General features: G+C 36.1%; 1 protein-coding gene and 1 pseudogene across 2 annotated transcripts in view; one reads left to right on the forward strand and one right to left on the reverse strand.

Annotated features, from left to right (window-relative positions):
- IPCEF1 (interaction protein for cytohesin exchange factors 1) overlaps positions 1 to 18,224 on the forward strand; it is a 203,894-nt gene that overhangs the window by 35,886 nt on the left and 149,784 nt on the right. The gene's annotated exons all lie outside the window — the stretch shown is intronic.
- LOC105750495 lies at positions 8,959 to 10,965 on the reverse strand (annotated as a pseudogene).

Consider the following 18,224-nt stretch of genomic DNA (forward strand, 5'->3'; position numbering starts at 1 on the left):
GAGGGAAGGAGGAAAGATAAAACTTGTCTTATTTTATTTTTATGTTCTTAGTACTTGACACAGTAATTGACTTATAATAAATATTTAATACATTTCATTCATTCATTTACCTTAGTTTACAACAGTCACCAATCTGAAGAACTTTACAGACCTGGAGAGGAATAAAACTTCAAGAGGTAGCTTGGTATAGTAGAAAGAACATGGATTCTGGATTCAAAAGACTGGGTTCATATCCTACCTTTGATACTTATAATAGCATGTTTATCAGATATTTAACCATCAGAAAAGTTACTTAACTTTCTCCGACTTTTTCCTCATCTGTAGAACAAGGAGTTTAAACTAGATGGCCTTTGGGGTCCCTTTCAGGTCAAGATTTGAATCTTATATTATACAGTTGCTTTTCAGTTGTGTCAGACTCTTTGTAATCTCATTTGAGGTTTTCTTGGCAAAGATACTGCACTAGTTTGCTACTTTCTTCTCTAGAGCATTTTTATAGATGAAGAAATTAAGTCAAAAAGGATGAAGTGAATTGCCCAGGTCACAATCTAGTGAGTGTCTGAGACCAAATTTGAATTAAGGAAGACAAATCTTCCTGATTCCAACCCAGTGCTCTATAACACTGCATCAACCAGCTGCCCTAAGATCCTATAGAAATGTTCACAAATACTTAGAATATCACCATTGCAAGAATGAGTTCTAGAAGAGATGTATGAATGATTCATGTTTAGATGGGGTAATTTCAGAAGGGTTTTTGGAAGAGAGCCCCCTGACCTAGCCCTTTAAGGAAGGAAATATTTGAACAGATTCTCAGGTGGAGAAAATTCGATTCCAGGCACAGAAAACAAGAAGTGCAAATGCACAGCAGCAGTAAAGGGCAGGATCAGATAAGAAGTTATTAGTTAACGAAATGGATCCAACAAACTTAAAAAAAAAGTCAATGTTTAATCTAAGCTTAATGACTTCTCAGTTTTTATGTACATCTGGATCCTGAGGGCAAATACAAGAACTTATATTAGGGTAAACTTCCTTGTTCTGCCCACCCTTTAGACTTGCTGGTTGGCACTCACAGGTGCTGCTTAGTTCTGGGAGTGACGTGCAAGGGCTGGAGAAGCTGCTGATCTCTGGCATAGGTGAAAAGCAGACTGGTTTCCTTTGATATCTTTAGTTTAAGCTTTGAGGTCAAGCTTAATCTCTTTGTTGCTATGACATTTTGAAGAGTTGATAAATATGCTAGTTTCTTTATTATATTCATGTCAGTTCTCAACTACTGACACATAACCTACAGGAAATCCACACTTGATCCAAACATCCCTAAAAGTTATTGTCCTGTATCTCTACTCTTTTTTTTTTTTGGGGGGGGGGGTTGGGAGGGCGTTGCTTAAATTCCTCAAGAAAGCTATTATTGGTACTTTCACTTACTTTTTTCTAAACCTCTGCATTCTGGCTTCTAACTTAATCATTCAACTCAAATAGTCCTCTCCAAAGTTATAAAAGATTTTATCTTTATTTATTTATTTTTTGCTGAGGCAATTGGGGTTAAGTGACTTGCCCAGGGTCACACAGCTAGTGTGTCTGTTTTAGTGTATTTAGTGTATTAAGTGTCTGAGGCCAGATCTAAACTCAGGTCCTTCTGACTTTAGAGCTGGTGTTCAATCCACTGTACCACCTAGCTGCCCCTACAAATGATTTTTAAATTGCCCATATTAATGGCCTTTTATCAATTTTCATCCTCTTGGCCCCTCTGTTGTCTTTGACACTATCAGTTCCCCTTATTTCTTAGATACTTTCTCTCTCTCTCTCTCTCTCTCTTTTTTTTTTTTTTTTTTAGGTTTCGATTACCCTGCTCTCTCCTGTTTCTCCTCATACCTGATTGACTATCTTCATCCTCTTTTGCTGTATCTTCCCCAAAGATCATGCCGCTAACCATTGTATATACCTCAGAGATATGCCATTTACCCATTTCTCTTTTCCTTCTGTCTGATCTACAGCAATAAATTACTTTCTGATTGGTCTCTTTTTCTTAAGTCTTTCCCCATTCTAGTCTATCTTCTATACTGCTGTCAAAACCACTGTCTCAAACCTTATGTATGTCACTGCTCAGTTCAGCAGTCCTTAATAATTCCTTATTGCTTCTGGTAAATTCTTTATTTAAAATCCTTAACAGTTAAGCTCTAAACTAAATTTCTAAACTTATTTGGAGTATAATGAACATGTAAACAACAATTTAACACCAAATAACATCACAAAAAAAATGAAATTGACTACATTTTAGTAGATATGGAAAAGACCTTCTTTCCACTAAGAAATGGTTTCCAAAGGAAATAGTGGACTCATAATAAGCTGATCCTTGACATCTTACAAAAAAACATGATGAATAATACTGAGATGAGCAGAGTCAACTCAAAAAGCTCCTGGGTATAATGGATGATAAAAACATTTTAAAGGAATTTTGGCAAGATATCCAATGAAGCAGAGTCAATCCCAAGGACTTTCAAGGATGAAAATGAAAGGACTACAAATACAAGAAAAATGGAAATGTTTTGTAAAAAACATTTCAAAAAACTATTTTCTTCATCAAGAATAGTGAAGAAGCACCTTTGGAGATTAACGTTATAGTCCCTGTGGTGCTTAGAGAGAAGGTGGAAATGACATTGGAACAAAAAACCAAAGCAAAACAAACAAATGTAGGAAAAGCAATCAGCTTGGATTAAGAATATATGGAAGAGATTTATGTTGAAGGTGAAACAATTGTGAGGGTACTGAGGGACCAATTAATGTTTCTAAAGGAAGGGAAGATACCAAAAGTATGGAGAAAAATCCCAGACCTTATTAATACTGAAATAGATGGCTAAAAGACCAATAACGTCCCAATTACATGCTTATCCTCCCATGTATATACAATTTTAATAAGTTATCTATATATGAACTGAAGGCATATTCAATGGAGACATTTAATAAAATAAACAGGCTTTCTACAAGGGATATTCAACAATGAATCACATCTTCCTTTACTAAAGTACTACTCTTACTTTAGCGTGGTATGGACATGTCTGGGTCATTAGTAAGCTTTGGTGGACTTCAAGAATAATCCAGCAGAGGTCTCCATCATTTGAGACTAGCCTCATTTAGCTTGAGGAGGCTCATGATTAGATTGTTAAGTACCAACAGATTAATTTTTTTTGACTTTAGCTTCTCATGTAGGTTGCCTTTTAAGGACACAAATAGTTACTGAAGATTCTGTGTAGGTACCAATGAAATAAGAGATCCTGGAAGCATCAAAGTAAGGAATATACTTTGAAGCAATTCAAAAGTTTTTAATAGGAAAATTCATATAGAAAGGAATTGGAAATGGGAACCTAAAAACCCCTCTTCTTCCTCCCAATTTCTGAATACATGTAGAGATAGTTTTCAATTTTATTTTTTAAATTAAAGCCATTTATTTTCAAAACATATGCATAGATGCTTTTCAACATTTACCCTTGAAAACCTTGTGTTCCAACTTTTTTTTCTCCCTTTTCCCTCTCACACCCCCTCTAGATGGCAAGTAATCCAATATATGCTAAACATGTACAATTCTTCTGTACATATGTCCAAAATTATCATGTTGCACAAGAAAAATCGGATTAAAAAGGAAAAAATGAGAAAGAAAATAAAAAGCAAGCAAACAACAAAAAAGTGAAAATACTATGTTGTGATCCATATTCAGTCTCCACAATACTGGGAGCAGATGGCTCCTTTCATCACAAGACCATTGGAACTGCCATGAATCATCTCACTGTTGAAGAGAATTATATCCATCCCTGTTGATCATCACATAATCTTCTTGTTGTTGTGTACAATGTTCTCAGCATCAATTCATGTAAGTCTCTCCAGGACTCTCTGAAATCATCCTGCTGATCGTTTCTTATAGAACAACAATATTCCATAACATTCATATACCATTACTTATTCAGCCATTCTCTAACTGAGGGGCATTCATTCAGCTTCTAGTTCCTTGCTATTACAAAAAGAGCCACTACAAACATTTTTGCACATGTGGGTCCTTTTCCCTCCTTTCAGATCTCTTTGTGATATAGAACTAGTAGACACACTGCAGGATCAAAGGGTATGCCTTTAGGCGTAGTTCTATATTGCTCTCCAGAATGATTTGATCAGTTCACAACTCCAACAATAAATTAGTATCCCAATTTTCCCACATTTCCCTGCCCTCCACAACATTCATCATTATCTTTTTCTGTCATCTTAGCCAATCTGAGAGGTGTCTAGTAGTACCTCAAAGTTGTCTTAATTTATATTTCTCTGATCAGTAGTGATTTAGAGTGTTTTTATATAATTAAAATGGTTTTAATTTCATCTGAAAATTATTTGTTCATATCCTTTGACCATCAAATTAATGTTTGTAAGACTTTGTGATCCAAATTTTTCTCCTTCCCTCTTACCTCTCCCTTCCCCAAGACAGCAAGCAATTTGATATAGATTAAATATGTACAATCCTTTTAAACATATTTCTATATTTGTCATGTTGAATATGAAAAATCAAATCAAAGGGAAAAAACACATGAAAGAAAAAGCAAGTAAACAAACAAAAAGGTAAAAGACTATGCTTTGATCCACATTCGTCTTCCTGGTTTTCTTTCCAGATGCATATGGCATTTTCTATCTTAAGTCCATTGGAATTGAGACCTTGCTGATGGTGATAAAGAAAAGTGAGAAAGTTAGAATATAAATTGAGATGAGAAACCTGATAAACAAAGCTTAAAAGACACAGTATATACCAGACAGTTGACACTCAAAAATTGTTAAGCGTTCTGTTATTTCCTCCTTGGTGGTATTGGATGTGGTCAGATTCTTCAGGTACTGCTCTGCTTACCTTGATTTTCCATTCTTTACAACCTAATCTCTGTTTCATGTTTAAAAAAACAAAAACAAAAAAGACTCTCTTAAGAGTCCAGAATATCCAGAACAATAGTGGTAGAAGCTGATGTATGTAGATACCAAAAAAGCATTTAGTCTTTCCACTGAGCAGAGGAAGGAAGAGGTTACAAGGGCAGTTCATGGTGAATATCATCATATAAAGTACAAGAGAGGCACCATTATTTAGTGTTTCATTCATATATGAGTTTCTGTAGATTATAGATCTACAGCTGGAAAAACCTGAGAGGGAATACAATCTAATCTTTTCATTTTTACAGATAAGGGAAACTAAGGCTCAAAGAAATTATATGACTTGCCTGTGGTTATAGAAATTTGTGCTTCAGACAGGATACATTGCTAGATTATAATTGGTGTTTAAAATTTTCTTAATGATTAGCTAATTTATAATTTAATCACCTTGGAAAAAAATTACCAAATCACTTTGAGTCATCAGTTTCTTTGCTTTTGACAAAGATGGTAATGGTTTCAGAGCTGAAAATTTTTTTGTAAGGATGTTGTGAATTTATGTGATTAATTGAATGGTCAAAATATACATGACAGAGAGAGAAGTATAGGTTTTATGTTCAATTTGCTTCAATTCAGTAAACATTTATTAAGTACCTACTAGATCTTCAAGAGTTTTGGCAAAATTATTCCTCTTGTGTCATTTGAGGATTCCAAACCATACACTAAGCACATTTCTATTGATTTTCATTTCTGTAGGAAACACAGAGCATAAGATACTTCTGACCACAACTGCCCCCTGATGGTTAGAGCAACAGTTTCTGCTTTACTTGAAATCTTTTTTCAACCTGTTTCAATAAAATACAAAAAGAATCCAGTAAAATGTGAGGATCCAATGGAAGAAACCCTCCCCCCCAAAAAACAACATTTCTACCCTGTGCCATACATTTTTAAAAAAAGGTTAAACAAAATAAAATTCAGATTTTATCAGTTCATCCTTTAAAAGTTACTTTTTAATTCTGAAAGCAACTCAATGCAAATCAGAAGCAGTTCTTGGGTAACTGCAGTAAACACTATATTTTGACAATACATTTGTGTATGTATATACATATATATGTGTGTGTGTGTGTGTGTGTGTGTGTATGTGTATGTGTATAATGTAAATTAGCCTGTTTTGATTCTATCTTGATTTACCTCCCAGTTTTCAAGTTTAATCACAGCTTCTCTTACTTCAGAATGTAGAAGTTCAATAGTGTTGGCTCCCAAATCTGGTGGCTGTAATGTATTACAGAATGATCACCTTTCTGGGTGATGCTTGAGCTGCTCAGATGTGTTCCCACAACTGTTGCAAGGAGCATCCCAAGGATTGAAGCCATCAACATCTGAGGTCTCATCTTCTTCAGGAGGCACTGAGACTACCATGTATGGAATTTATTTAGGCTATCTATAGCATCTCTTCTGTGTGACTTGGCAAATTTGTGCTTAAATATGGTTACTGAATTTTTTTCTTTTGGAAATGGGAAGAACTTAGTAACTTGAAATCAGTCCAAATTACTCTTTATCATCATTACCTTTTTATTTTTTTTATTTTTTAAAGGAAGTGGTGTATTAACGGGAAACTGCCTTGACAGCTCACCTATGGTCACATACAAATGTTTGAAATCTGAATGACATTTGGCACCATCTAGTTTATAGCTTGTTGTGGTCCTCCCTGCAAAAGTACTGCTTCAGGGGATAAGGCTGTGATGGTACTACTTGAAATAACATTTGAAAGAACCAGTCAGTTTGGTGTGCAAGTTTCCATTTCTTTCCTAATACTCTTAAAATTTAAAAAAAAAATTTAACTTTGTTTATTTAATATTTTGTCCCATTATATTCAAAACATTTTTTTTACACATTTATTTTTAAGATTTTTGAGTTTTAGGTTCTCTCTCTTATTCCCACCGACAATTAAGAAACCACACGAGAAGTTATACAAAATGTTTCCATAAAAGTCAAGTTGTGAAAGAAAACATAGCTCTCTCACCTTAATGAAAATAAAAACCCTCAAGAAAAATTAAGTTAAAAATAAAGAAAGAGATAGAGAGATAGAGACTGCTTTGATCTGTATTCAGAGACAATCAGTTCCTTCTTTGGGTATGGGTAGGATTTTTCATGATAAGTCCTTCAGAGAAATTGTAGATGATTGTCCTACTGAGAATAACAGTCATTTACAGCTAATCATCCCAGAACATTACTATTACTATTGCTATTCAGTATATTTCACTTTATTATTGGAGAACTTTCCAGGTTTTTTTTTTTCCTGAGACTGTCCTCATCATTTCCCAGAGAACAATAATATTCCATCAGAGAAACTTGCTTCAAAATTTTTTTACAATTACTATCACTAATTGTGTTCCCCCCCATTTATTCTCTCTCCTTTCAATCTGTCCCCCCTCAAAAACATTCTACAACTGAGCACTCCCTCCCCCAATATGCCCTCTCTTTTATCACCCTCCCTCCTTTTCCATATACTATCCCCCTTATATTTTCCCTCAGGGTAAGATAGATTTCTATACCCTTGTCGAATATGTATATTATTTCCTATTTGAGCCAATTGTGATGAGAGTAAGTTTTACTCACTGCTCTTCTCTTTTCCCTCTTACCCTTCACTGTTTTCTTGTCTCTTTTTTATAGTATATAATTTGCATCATTTCATTCTCCCTTTCCTTTTCTCTTAGTTCATTCCTCTCTCATCTCTTAATTTCATCATTTTTAAAAAAAAGATATTATCCCTTCATATTCAACTCACATCTGCACTCTCTGCCTATAAATCCTCCTTCTAACTGCCATAAAAATGAGAAAGTTCTAATGAGTTACAGGTGTCATCCTCTCTTGTAGGAATGTAAACAAATAATCCTTATTAAATTCCTTATGATGTCATTTTCCTGATTATCTCCTTATGCTTCTCTAGATTCCTGTAGTTGAAAATCAAATTTTCCATTCAGATCTGGTCTTTTAATCATGAATGCTTGAAAATCTTCTGTTTCATTAAATGACAACCTTTTCTTCTGAAAAATTATACTCAGTTTTACTAGGTAGATGATTCTTGGTTGCAATCCTAGGTTCTATTACTCTCTGAATATCATATTCCAAGCTCTCTGGTCTTTTAATGGAGAAGCTGTTAAATCTTGTGTTATCCTCACTGTGGCTCCACTATACATGAATTCTCTTTCTGGATGCTTGCAATATTTTCTCCTTGACTTGGGAGTCCCAGAATTTGTTTATAATATTCCTGAAAGATTTGATTTTGGAATCTCTTTCAAAAATGATTGGTGGATTCTTTCAATTTCTCTTTTACCTTCTGGTTCTTCAATATTAGGACAATTTTCCTTGATAATTTCTTGAAAAATGACATCCAGGCTCTTTTTTTTAATCATGATTTTTAGGTAGACCAATAATTTAAAAATTATATTTCCTGAATCGATTTTCCAAGTCAGTTGTTTTTCCAGTGAAATATTTCACATTTTTCCTATTTTTTCTTTTTTTTTTTCTTTATTGTATCTTGCTTCCATTTGCTCAATTCTGTTTTTAAAGCAATTATTTTCTTCAGTGAATTTTTGTATTTCCTTTCCCAATTGGTCAATTTTGTTTTTTAAGGTATTCTCCTCATTAGCTTGTTGTATTTCCTTTTGCTCCTCTCAATTCTTTTCCTAATTTTTCCTCTATCTCTTTTACTTGATTTTCAGAGCCCCTTTTGAGCTCTTCCATGTCCTAAGCCCAATTCTTAATTTTCTTGGAAGCTTTGGATATAGGAGCTTTGACTTTAACATTTTCTATGTGTATTTTGATTTTCCTTGTCACCACAATAACTTTCAATAGTCAGAAACTTCTGCTCTTTTCTCTAGCCAATTACTCTTAGTTAAAGTAGGGCTCTGTTTCCAGGGTAGAAGATACATTGTCCCAAACTTCAGGGGTTTTATGCAGTTGTTTTCAAAAATCCTTCCAGGAATCTGACCACAAGCAATCTTTTCTGCCCTGGAGTTGTTAGGTGTGTCCCTGCCCCACTATAGATCTAGTATGCTGTCTGGGACTGGGGCTCCTGATGGGGCTGCACTGAGACTGCATACCAGACTCCCACTTCCTTGCCACAGTCTCTCTCCAATGACCTTATAATCCTCCCTGTTATCTGTGGGTGAGAGGTCCAGAAGTCTCCAGCACAGCCGCTGATTCAGAGATCCTGACTCACTGACACTGGGATCTGGGTTTGTGCAGTGGCCAGAGCCCTGCATGCACTGGATTTGTATTCTGGGCTCCCACTCTAGTTCCACAGACTTTTTCTGTTGACCTTCAAGGTCCCCTTTGGTATCTCTGGGCTGAAAGGTCTGGAAGCCACCAGTGCTGCTGCTGATTCAGCTGGGGCTTGGCTGGACTGCATTGGAGTGCCCTGCACCAGGATTGCACATTGGATTCTCACCCTGGTGTTACTGAACTTTTATGCTAAACTTCTAAGTTGCCTTGAGCTGGAAAATGTTCCCCTCTGTCTTTTTGGGTGTTCTGGTGCTCTAAAATTTGTCTAGAGTCATTTTTTTAAAAAAAGGAATTTGGAGCAATTTGGAGGGAGAAGTTGGGCAATTTTCTGCCTTTATCCTGCCATCTTGGCTTCATTTCTTTCTTGCTTAATACTCTGCAAAGAACTGATAATATCCTGATTCACTGCATATTGGAGGGACTGAATTGGAGTTGGGCCATGATAATATCTGTCTGACTCCTTTAAGCTTAATGCAATTGTTTTTATGCTGTTATTTCTCCCCAAATCTCATATTTAATGGATTTCTAGAACTTTTCTCTTTTAGGTAGTGGCTAAAACTTTCTTTTTTCTAAATCTGAAGAATTCCCATCTGTGCTACTATTTTCATTGTTGTGATAGTTTTGTGCTTCATTTTTCCTGAGACTTGTTTCCAGGCCCATACCACAATCATAGTAAATTCTTTTGAGGATAGGGGCATTGTTATTTTCCTTTATGGATTTTGAAGAGTGGGAAGTAGATGATATAGTGGAAATCTCATAGCTCTCATTTAATGATTTATCCTCTAGTACTGTCCTAATGATATAATTGTTTTTAAACCCTCTCCATCCATTTGGGCACATTTTACAAAGAGATCTTTTGCCTCTGTGTTAAGTTGATCCTTTTGAAAATAATGGGATTGAAAAAAAAATGATGTCTAGAACTCTTTTTCTATCATGTTATATGAAATGTTTTCTATATATTTCATTTTTACTGCTGATTAGTTCCTATATATGGACTCAATGATTTCAGAAGTTAAATTTTAGCCATTTGTTTGGGAGTGGGCATCAGTTAGAAATGTTACAGAAATGTCCACATCCTGCTTGGGATTGGATGCTGCAAGGCTATCCACAGTATTTGTGCTTAAATAATTGACTCAGAATTCCTCAGCACATCGACTACCTGACTTACAACAAGATCTTTATAAAGCTGAAACAAAACAGGATCATCTTGTAGCATTGTTTTTCTCTTCCATTTCTTTATTAGCTTTCCTCTTCAATTTGGGCAGTAACTGCTAAAGGTCTTTCACAGCCTCTCACTCCTTTACAACTGTGCTTTCATTGGAAAAATGGAAGTTGATTGTGTCTCTTGAATGATCAACTGAAGCTGTATTTTCAGCTTTTCCTTATAGGAAAATCGGACTGATTTTCTGGCATTTAATGTCCATATGCATATGGCTTTGAAGATGTCCATGGTAACCTTTCTGCCATGAAATATGGAGAGCTTCTTGCTTCTTTTACAACTTGTCTGTAATCAGTAAAACTTCTGAGGAAGCTGACATGCTGATTGGATTGTGCATGCAGGAGCCCCAGCTAGGTTGAGCTTCTTTCCATAGCTATTTTCACTGGTGCCGCCTGGATGAGCCCAGGAGCCAGCTGACTTTGACATTGCCTCTGTGGTTTGGGAGTCTCACCTGCCACAATTGGTTATTATCCTTTGTTCTTGGAGAGGACTAAAATGATATCACTATATTAAAGTTGAGTTACAGTGTGTCTGACTGGCTGATTGGATCAATGTGAGCTAGAAATACGCTTCCACAAGTTGGATACAAATAATGTATGTTAACATTTGAGAAGGCTTCTCTAACTTGTACATATCATGTTTCTCCTGGGTTAACTCAATTCTACTTTGCTTATAGAGTATAGCACCATGACTGTGCCAGTGTCTTTCATATCTAGAGTTCTTAAAGCATACCTTGAGAGTGTCCTTGTATCACTTTTTCTGACCACCTTGTGAGAGCTTGCTCTGTGTGAGTTCTCTATAAAATAATTTTTTTTTTTTTTTGGCAAGTGTTCATTTAGCATTGGAACAAAGTGGCCAGCCCGATGGAGTTGTGCTCCCTACAGTAAAGTTGGAATGCTTGACAGTTTAGTTCATGAAAGGACCTCATTGTCTAGTATCTTATCCTGCCAGGTGATCTGCAGAATCTTCCTAAGACTATTCATATGGAAGCGATTCAATTTCCCGGAATGGCACCGGTATATTGTCCAGGTTTCACAGGCATAAAACAATGAGGTCAGCACAATGGTTCTGTAGACCTTCAGTTTGGTAGTCAGTCTAATAACTTTCCTCTCCCACACTTTCCTTCAGAGTCTCCCAAACATTGAGCTAGGTAATCAATGCACATGTCAATTCCATTATTAATGTGTATATTTTGGAAAGTATACTGCCAAAGTAAAAGAATTTATTCAGCATTCAAAACTTCTCCTTTTGCTATAACTGGTGGTTCCATATATAGATGGTGTAGTGCTGGCTGATGGAGGACCTCTGTTTTCTTGTTATTAATTGTTAGGCCAAAACTAACACAAAGCAGCAGAGAACTGATCCATAATTTGTTGCATCTCAGTGTGGGAGACTGCATCAAATACGTGATTATCTGCAAACAAAAAATCATGCACCAACACTCCACTTAAGTTTTGGCTTGTAACCTTTTTAGATTGAAGAATTTACCATCCGTGCTGTAGTTGACTTTGATTCCATGTTTGTCCTCATTGAATGCATTTGTCAACATGACTGAAAACATCATGCTAAAAAGCATAGGAGCAAGCACACAACCTTATTTCACTCCATTGGTGATGGGGAAAACTTGAGAGCACTGCCCATTGTCCAGTGAGCAAGCATACCATAATGAAACTGATGAATTTCTCTGAGCAACTGAATTTTGACATAATTTTCTACAAGTCCTCACAACTGATAGTGTCAAAGACCTTGGTCAGATAAATGAACATTGTCTATAGATTTCTGCTCCTGGAATTTTTCCTGGAGTTGTCAGGTAGCAAATGCCATATCGACTGTTCCTTGTTCCCTTTTGAAACCACACTGGCTTTAAAGTGGATGATCTTTATCCTGGCTTTAAAGTGGATCAGCCTAATAAGGAGGACTCTGGCAAGAATCTTCCTACCAATGACTAAGAGAGAGAGAGAGAGAGAGACTCTCCTGTGATTACTACAGGACAATCCATTCCTTTTTCCTTTATAGAGATGGACAATGGAGGCATCCTTGAACTTCTGGGGCATAACTTCCTCTTGCCATATAATATGGAGAATTTCAATTAGCTTTTATATGAGCAATGAATGGTTCCCCCTCCACCTCCCACGTTGTAAAGTTGTCTGGGAGTATGCAGGCAAGTGACTGGAAATAATGAGGAGAAGCTGGAAGGGACATGACTGCCATGATACTTTTGGTTCCCAGACCTCCTAGCTGCCTATGCTAGGCATAGCACTATACTATGCTAGTTTTTCTCAGACTATATAGCACTCTACTATATGTTCAGGCTTCAGGTGGCTCCAGACCCAGTTTCCCAGCCTCAGGAAGCTTGAGGAGGTGGGAGAACATTAGCAAGGTCAGGATTTGAGTTGGAGGGGCACTATTGATTTTAAAACACAATCAAATTACCTAACTCATTTACTATTGCTTATTTTCTTTCTTCTCCTTTATTATTAAGGAGCATGAAAGGGGTAGGCCAGGGGAGAGCAAAATGTGATGAGAAATCCAGATTACCAAAAGGATTCCCAAGGGAACAAACTGAAAATCTGACAGGTTTAGTTCAGTTTTTAAAATAGTGGTTAGGGAAAGAAAGTGTCAAATGACTGTAGTGTGCTTTATTATCTCTTTGTAAATAATATGCTTGTTTAAAATATGATTGACCTCTTTAAACAGGAAGTGGAGAGGATTAAAAAGAATGTTTTGCCTGGTTTCCAAATCCGAGGGCACTAAGAATGATTATTCCCTGTGAACCAAGAATTCTTTTGCCTTTCACAGGACTAGGTCATTCCTGAGGTCCATAGAGGCATAAGACAGAGTTCAGGCACTTTTCTACCAGAAGGGACTTTGCTCAGACATAATCACAATAATCTTGGAATTGCATACCAGAAGTCAGTTATTGCTCTTGGAGCCCTTTTTATTTAACTAGGATTTTTTTCCTCTTTTCTTGATATCTCACTTTAATTATGAACTTTTCAAACACTCATAAAAAAATAAAGCAATGCACAAGAAATGACCCATGCTGAAGTCTGGGGAAAGATGACTGAGGGCAAGAGAGGATTCTGAGACAGGGGGGAGGAAAGGGAAAAGAAAGGCCATGGGAAGAGGCCAATTTCACTTCTATTTTTTCTCTGTAATACCTAACAATGTAGTGAGGAAATGATGTTTTAGTCAAATACCTTTAAAAAGTGCTTAGTAGACAAATGTTTTTGACATGCCGTCATGATGAAAAACACATGCAGATGCTGTTAAGTCATGAGAAATATCCTGAGTTCTTGCCTGTGTACTCCATATGTGTGTAAATATTTAACTAGAGAAATAGTCACGTGAGAACCACTCCAAGGCAATCTTGGAGGCAGGAAGCCACAAATGATAGGTTTGAAATTTGCCATGCATGCCTTATGTGTCCAGATAAGTACAGCCAAATGAAAAGGCTCAGGGAGGTTTATAAATAGCAGCAAACTTGGGTGGGAAGGATTAAAGAGAATTTTAATAGACTTTTCTGAAGTGTAATCTGGACACTTGGTGTATACCAATCTGAGCTAAAAAAAACTTTTATATGAATGATTTGGTCAGCTATGTGTTTTGAGTCTTGAACATATTACTCTTACAGTTATATACACAGCTAGGGCATTACTGTAGGATCATAAATGTGCTTATAGGATTTCCTTTTGAACTAGAAGGGCTTTAGCAATCATCCTGTCTAGCCCCTTCATTTTATTTATTTTTTTATATTAATTTTTTTTCTCTCTCCTTCCTAAATTTACCCTTCTCCACTGGGGAAAAAGAAAAGGAAAAAGCAATCCATAATAATAAATTTTTATAATTTCTTCCTATCTTCCATTCTTCTGACATCTTATTCCCTAACACATATTCTTCAATCCAGTGACAGTGGTTTCTTGGGTATTTTAAGAATAAAACATTCTATCTTTCAGCTTGGAATACACACACATACACACATACATACACACACACAGAGTGTATATGTGTATGTATGTTTTTATATACACTCTCTCCCTCCTCCATTCTAGTTACTAACCTTCCTGGCTTCTCTTTAAGTCCTAACTACAATTTCATCTTCTATCGGAAGCCTTCCCCAAGCCTTTTTGATTTCAGTTTTTCCCTCTTTTAATTATTTCCCTTTCATCCTGGAAAACAGCTCCCCCTCCTTCTCCCAGGCATTTGGGATTAAGTGACTTGCCCAAGGTCACACAGCTAGGAAGTGTTAAGTGTCTGAGACCCGATTTGAACTCAGGTCCTCCTGACTTCAGGGCTGGTGCTCTATCCACTGCACCTAGCTGCCCCCAAAATAGCTTGTTTTTGATATAGTTGCTTGGATGTTGTCTCCCCTTTCGATTGTAAGCTCCTGGAGAACAAGATCTGTCTTTTAGTTCTTTTTGTTATCTCCAGTGCTTAGCACAATGTCAGACACATAGAAGGTGCTAAATAATTAAATGCTGATTGATTGGTTGAGTGAAAATCAAAGGAAGTCAGGGAAAGGAATTATTAGAGGCTATGTAACCTTATACATTAAGGTAACCAAGCTATTTGGCTGTCTTAAAGTTTCAATTAAAAAAAAAAAATACAAACTCCCTCTAAGCTCACAGATTCCTTTTTTAATGATTTCTTCTTCATTTGCCTCCTAGTAAAAATTCCTCTCAAAACCCCTAATTTACCTCACTTATAGAAAAAGGGATTTCCCCTCCCCCCCACATCTGGATCTCCATTCTTTTTGTTGGAGATTGATGCATCCCTGGTGGCTTGGTTTGATCTTTGCAGTGGGAATGCTTCAACTCCACATTTCCAGTTTCACCAGGATATTATGAAGTTGGGATTGAGATAATGTGAGAATACAGGAGAGAGAGTATAAGAAAGGGTTTCATTTAAAGATTCTGGACCTTTCCCTAATGGCGCATTCCTTTAAATTCCCATAGAGCTTGCCACCTGGCATTGCCTACTCTACCATTTTTTTGCTCAGCAACTCATCACTGATTTCTACCATTTGGTGTAAGAGATTAGGATTATTCTTGATTTGCTTCCTTCATTTCTCCAAGTTTGAAGGAAGTTAAAACTTCATTTTCTCAACTTCATTCCAAGTTTGTGACATTAGCACATATGTCTTTTGATGTCAATTGTTAATATTCTGTCTCTCTTCAACTTACATGTTCATTCATGAGGGATCCTCAAAAGATGTTCTAAGTCATAAATCCTGGCTTAGGTATGATTTGAATATCACGTAATTTACACTTTCATTTACATGAGCATGCATTATTCCTTGTGGCAAAAATGAAGCAAAATAAAACTAATGGAGAATTGTAGTGTATAAGTTAATAATACTATCTGACACCTGAATAAGTTTTTTACATACATTCTCTTTTTTGAATGTTATATCTCTTGGTAGACTATAAGCTCCCAGAGGACAGGAGAAGTACTTTTATTTTATCTTTGTATTTTTAACAACTAAAGTGATACCAAGAAAATGTAATACTTGATAAATTTTCATTGGATAAGTTTTTACGGCTTACCTCCAATCTCATCTCTCCAATGGCTTTCTAGAACTAAATATCTGGTAGATATCTTAAACTCAACATGTCCAAAGTGGAACTCATTATCTTTCCCTCCTCCAATGTTCCCCTTCCTACCTTTGTACACCATCCTCCCAGTCCCTCAGACTTAATTAAGGAGCCATTCTGCTCTTCTATCTAATCTGTTGCCAAGGCCTATCAAATTCACCTGTGCAACATCTCTTAAATATGCCCCTTTCTTTCTTCTGACACTGTCATCATTCTAGTGCAGGCTCTCATCACTTCACACTTGGACTATTAATACTCTGCTGATAGGTCTGTCTGCCTCAAGTGTTAAGCCACTGTGGTCTAATCTCTTAGATTAGACTCCTAAAATGATTTTCCTAAAACACAGGTCCTCTCACAACACTTCCTCCCCACCCTACCACTCAAGGGCTCCCTATTGCCTCCAGGAACATATGCAAAATACCTTGCTCATTGACCTCTTGATCTTTCCATAAACAAGACATTTTCTCATTTCTGGCCATTACCTAAAATGACCCCACTCCTCTGTACCTACTGACTTCCCTGTCTTCCTTTGAGTCCCAATTAAAATCTCACCTTCTTGCCTAATCCCTCTTTTTTTTTTTTTTTTTTTTTTTTGATAATTATGGTGTATATTTATTTATTTTTATTATAGCTTTTTATTTACAAGTTACTTGTATGGGTAATTTTACAGCATGGACAATTGCCAACCTTTTGTTCCAATTTTTCCCCTCCTTCCCCCCATCCCCACTCCCAGATGGCAGGTTGACCAATACATGTTAAATGTTAAAGTATAAATTAAATACAATATAAGTATACATGTCCAAACAGTTATTTTGCTGAACAAAAAGAATCAGACTTTGAAATAGTGTACTATTAGCCTGTGAAGGAAATCAAAAATGCAGGCGGACAAAAATATAGGGATTGGAAATTCTATGTAATGGTTCATAGTCATCTCCCAGAGTTCTTTCGCTGGGTGTAGCTGGTTCAATTCATTACTGCTCTATTGGAACTGATTTGATTCATGTCATTGCTAGGATGGCCACGTCCATCAGAATTGTTCATCATATAGTATTGTTGTTGAAGTATATAATGATCTCTTGGTCCTGCTCATTTCACTCAGCATCTGTTCATCTAAGTCTCTCCAGACCTTTCTGAAATCATCCTGCTGGTCATTTCTTACTAAACAATAACATTCCGTAATACCTAATCCCTCACCTTTCCTTTCTCTAATATTTGTTATTTATCCTGTATAGCTTGTCATATATATATACATATATGTATATATGTGTACATATACATATATATATATTTTTTGCTTGTCGTCTCCCTTATTAGATTATAAGCTCCTAGAGGGCTTCAAGTTTTCAAGTCCCTCCCTATTCCAGTACATTCTACACACTGCTGCTAAAATAATCTTGACCGTGTGATTCCTCTACTCAGTGTACACCAATGGTTTTCTATCAACTCTAGGTTGCAATAAAAATTCCTCTATTTAGCTTTTAAAACTTTGACAATGTGATTCCATACATCTTTCTAGCCTCATTGTCATTAGTCCCTCCCTCTGCTTTCTATGATTCAGGCAGATCTGTGCTTTTCATATGAGTCATTCTAACTCTGTGCCCCCATGCTAATACTTCTTACCTCTGCTTTATAAGATTGTTTTTTTCCTACTAAAAAATAGCATCTTCCTATAAGATGCTATTGAAGTATCACCTTTGCTTGAAGTCTTTCTAGAGCTTCCCAAATGTTAGTGTACTTCTTCCCTAATTACTTTATATGTAATTATATTTCTTAACTTTATTTGCCATATATCATAGATATGGACTTTGTATGGTGACAAAAGTTTCACAAAATTTCTGAGTAGGGAGAACTGAATCAGATTAAAATAAAACTGAGAAATGTTTGATAAAATAAATAAAAATGCAATACAATGATGATGGTGTTAATTTGTAGTTTTCTAAGTTAATATATGGCCATAGGGATCCATTTCTAATTGAGTTTGATACCCTGGCTGTATATTTTTACATGTACTAGTTTTATCCTCCATTAGACTGTAAGCTTATTGTGAGTAAGGATTATTTCATTCTTCGTACTTATATCCCTAGCATAGTGCTTGACACATTGAAGACATTTGCTAAGCTTATTGTTTGATTCTAGATGGAGACTCCTGCCAGATACTTATGTGATCCTGGATAATCATATAATTTCTCTAGACATTAGTTTTCTCTTCTATAAAATAAGATGGACTGTATGAGTCTAAGAGA

The sequence above is a fragment of the Sarcophilus harrisii genome, chromosome 4 (assembly GCF_902635505.1).
Source record: "Sarcophilus harrisii chromosome 4, mSarHar1.11, whole genome shotgun sequence".
Classification (NCBI taxonomy): Eukaryota; Metazoa; Chordata; class Mammalia; order Dasyuromorphia; family Dasyuridae; genus Sarcophilus; species Sarcophilus harrisii.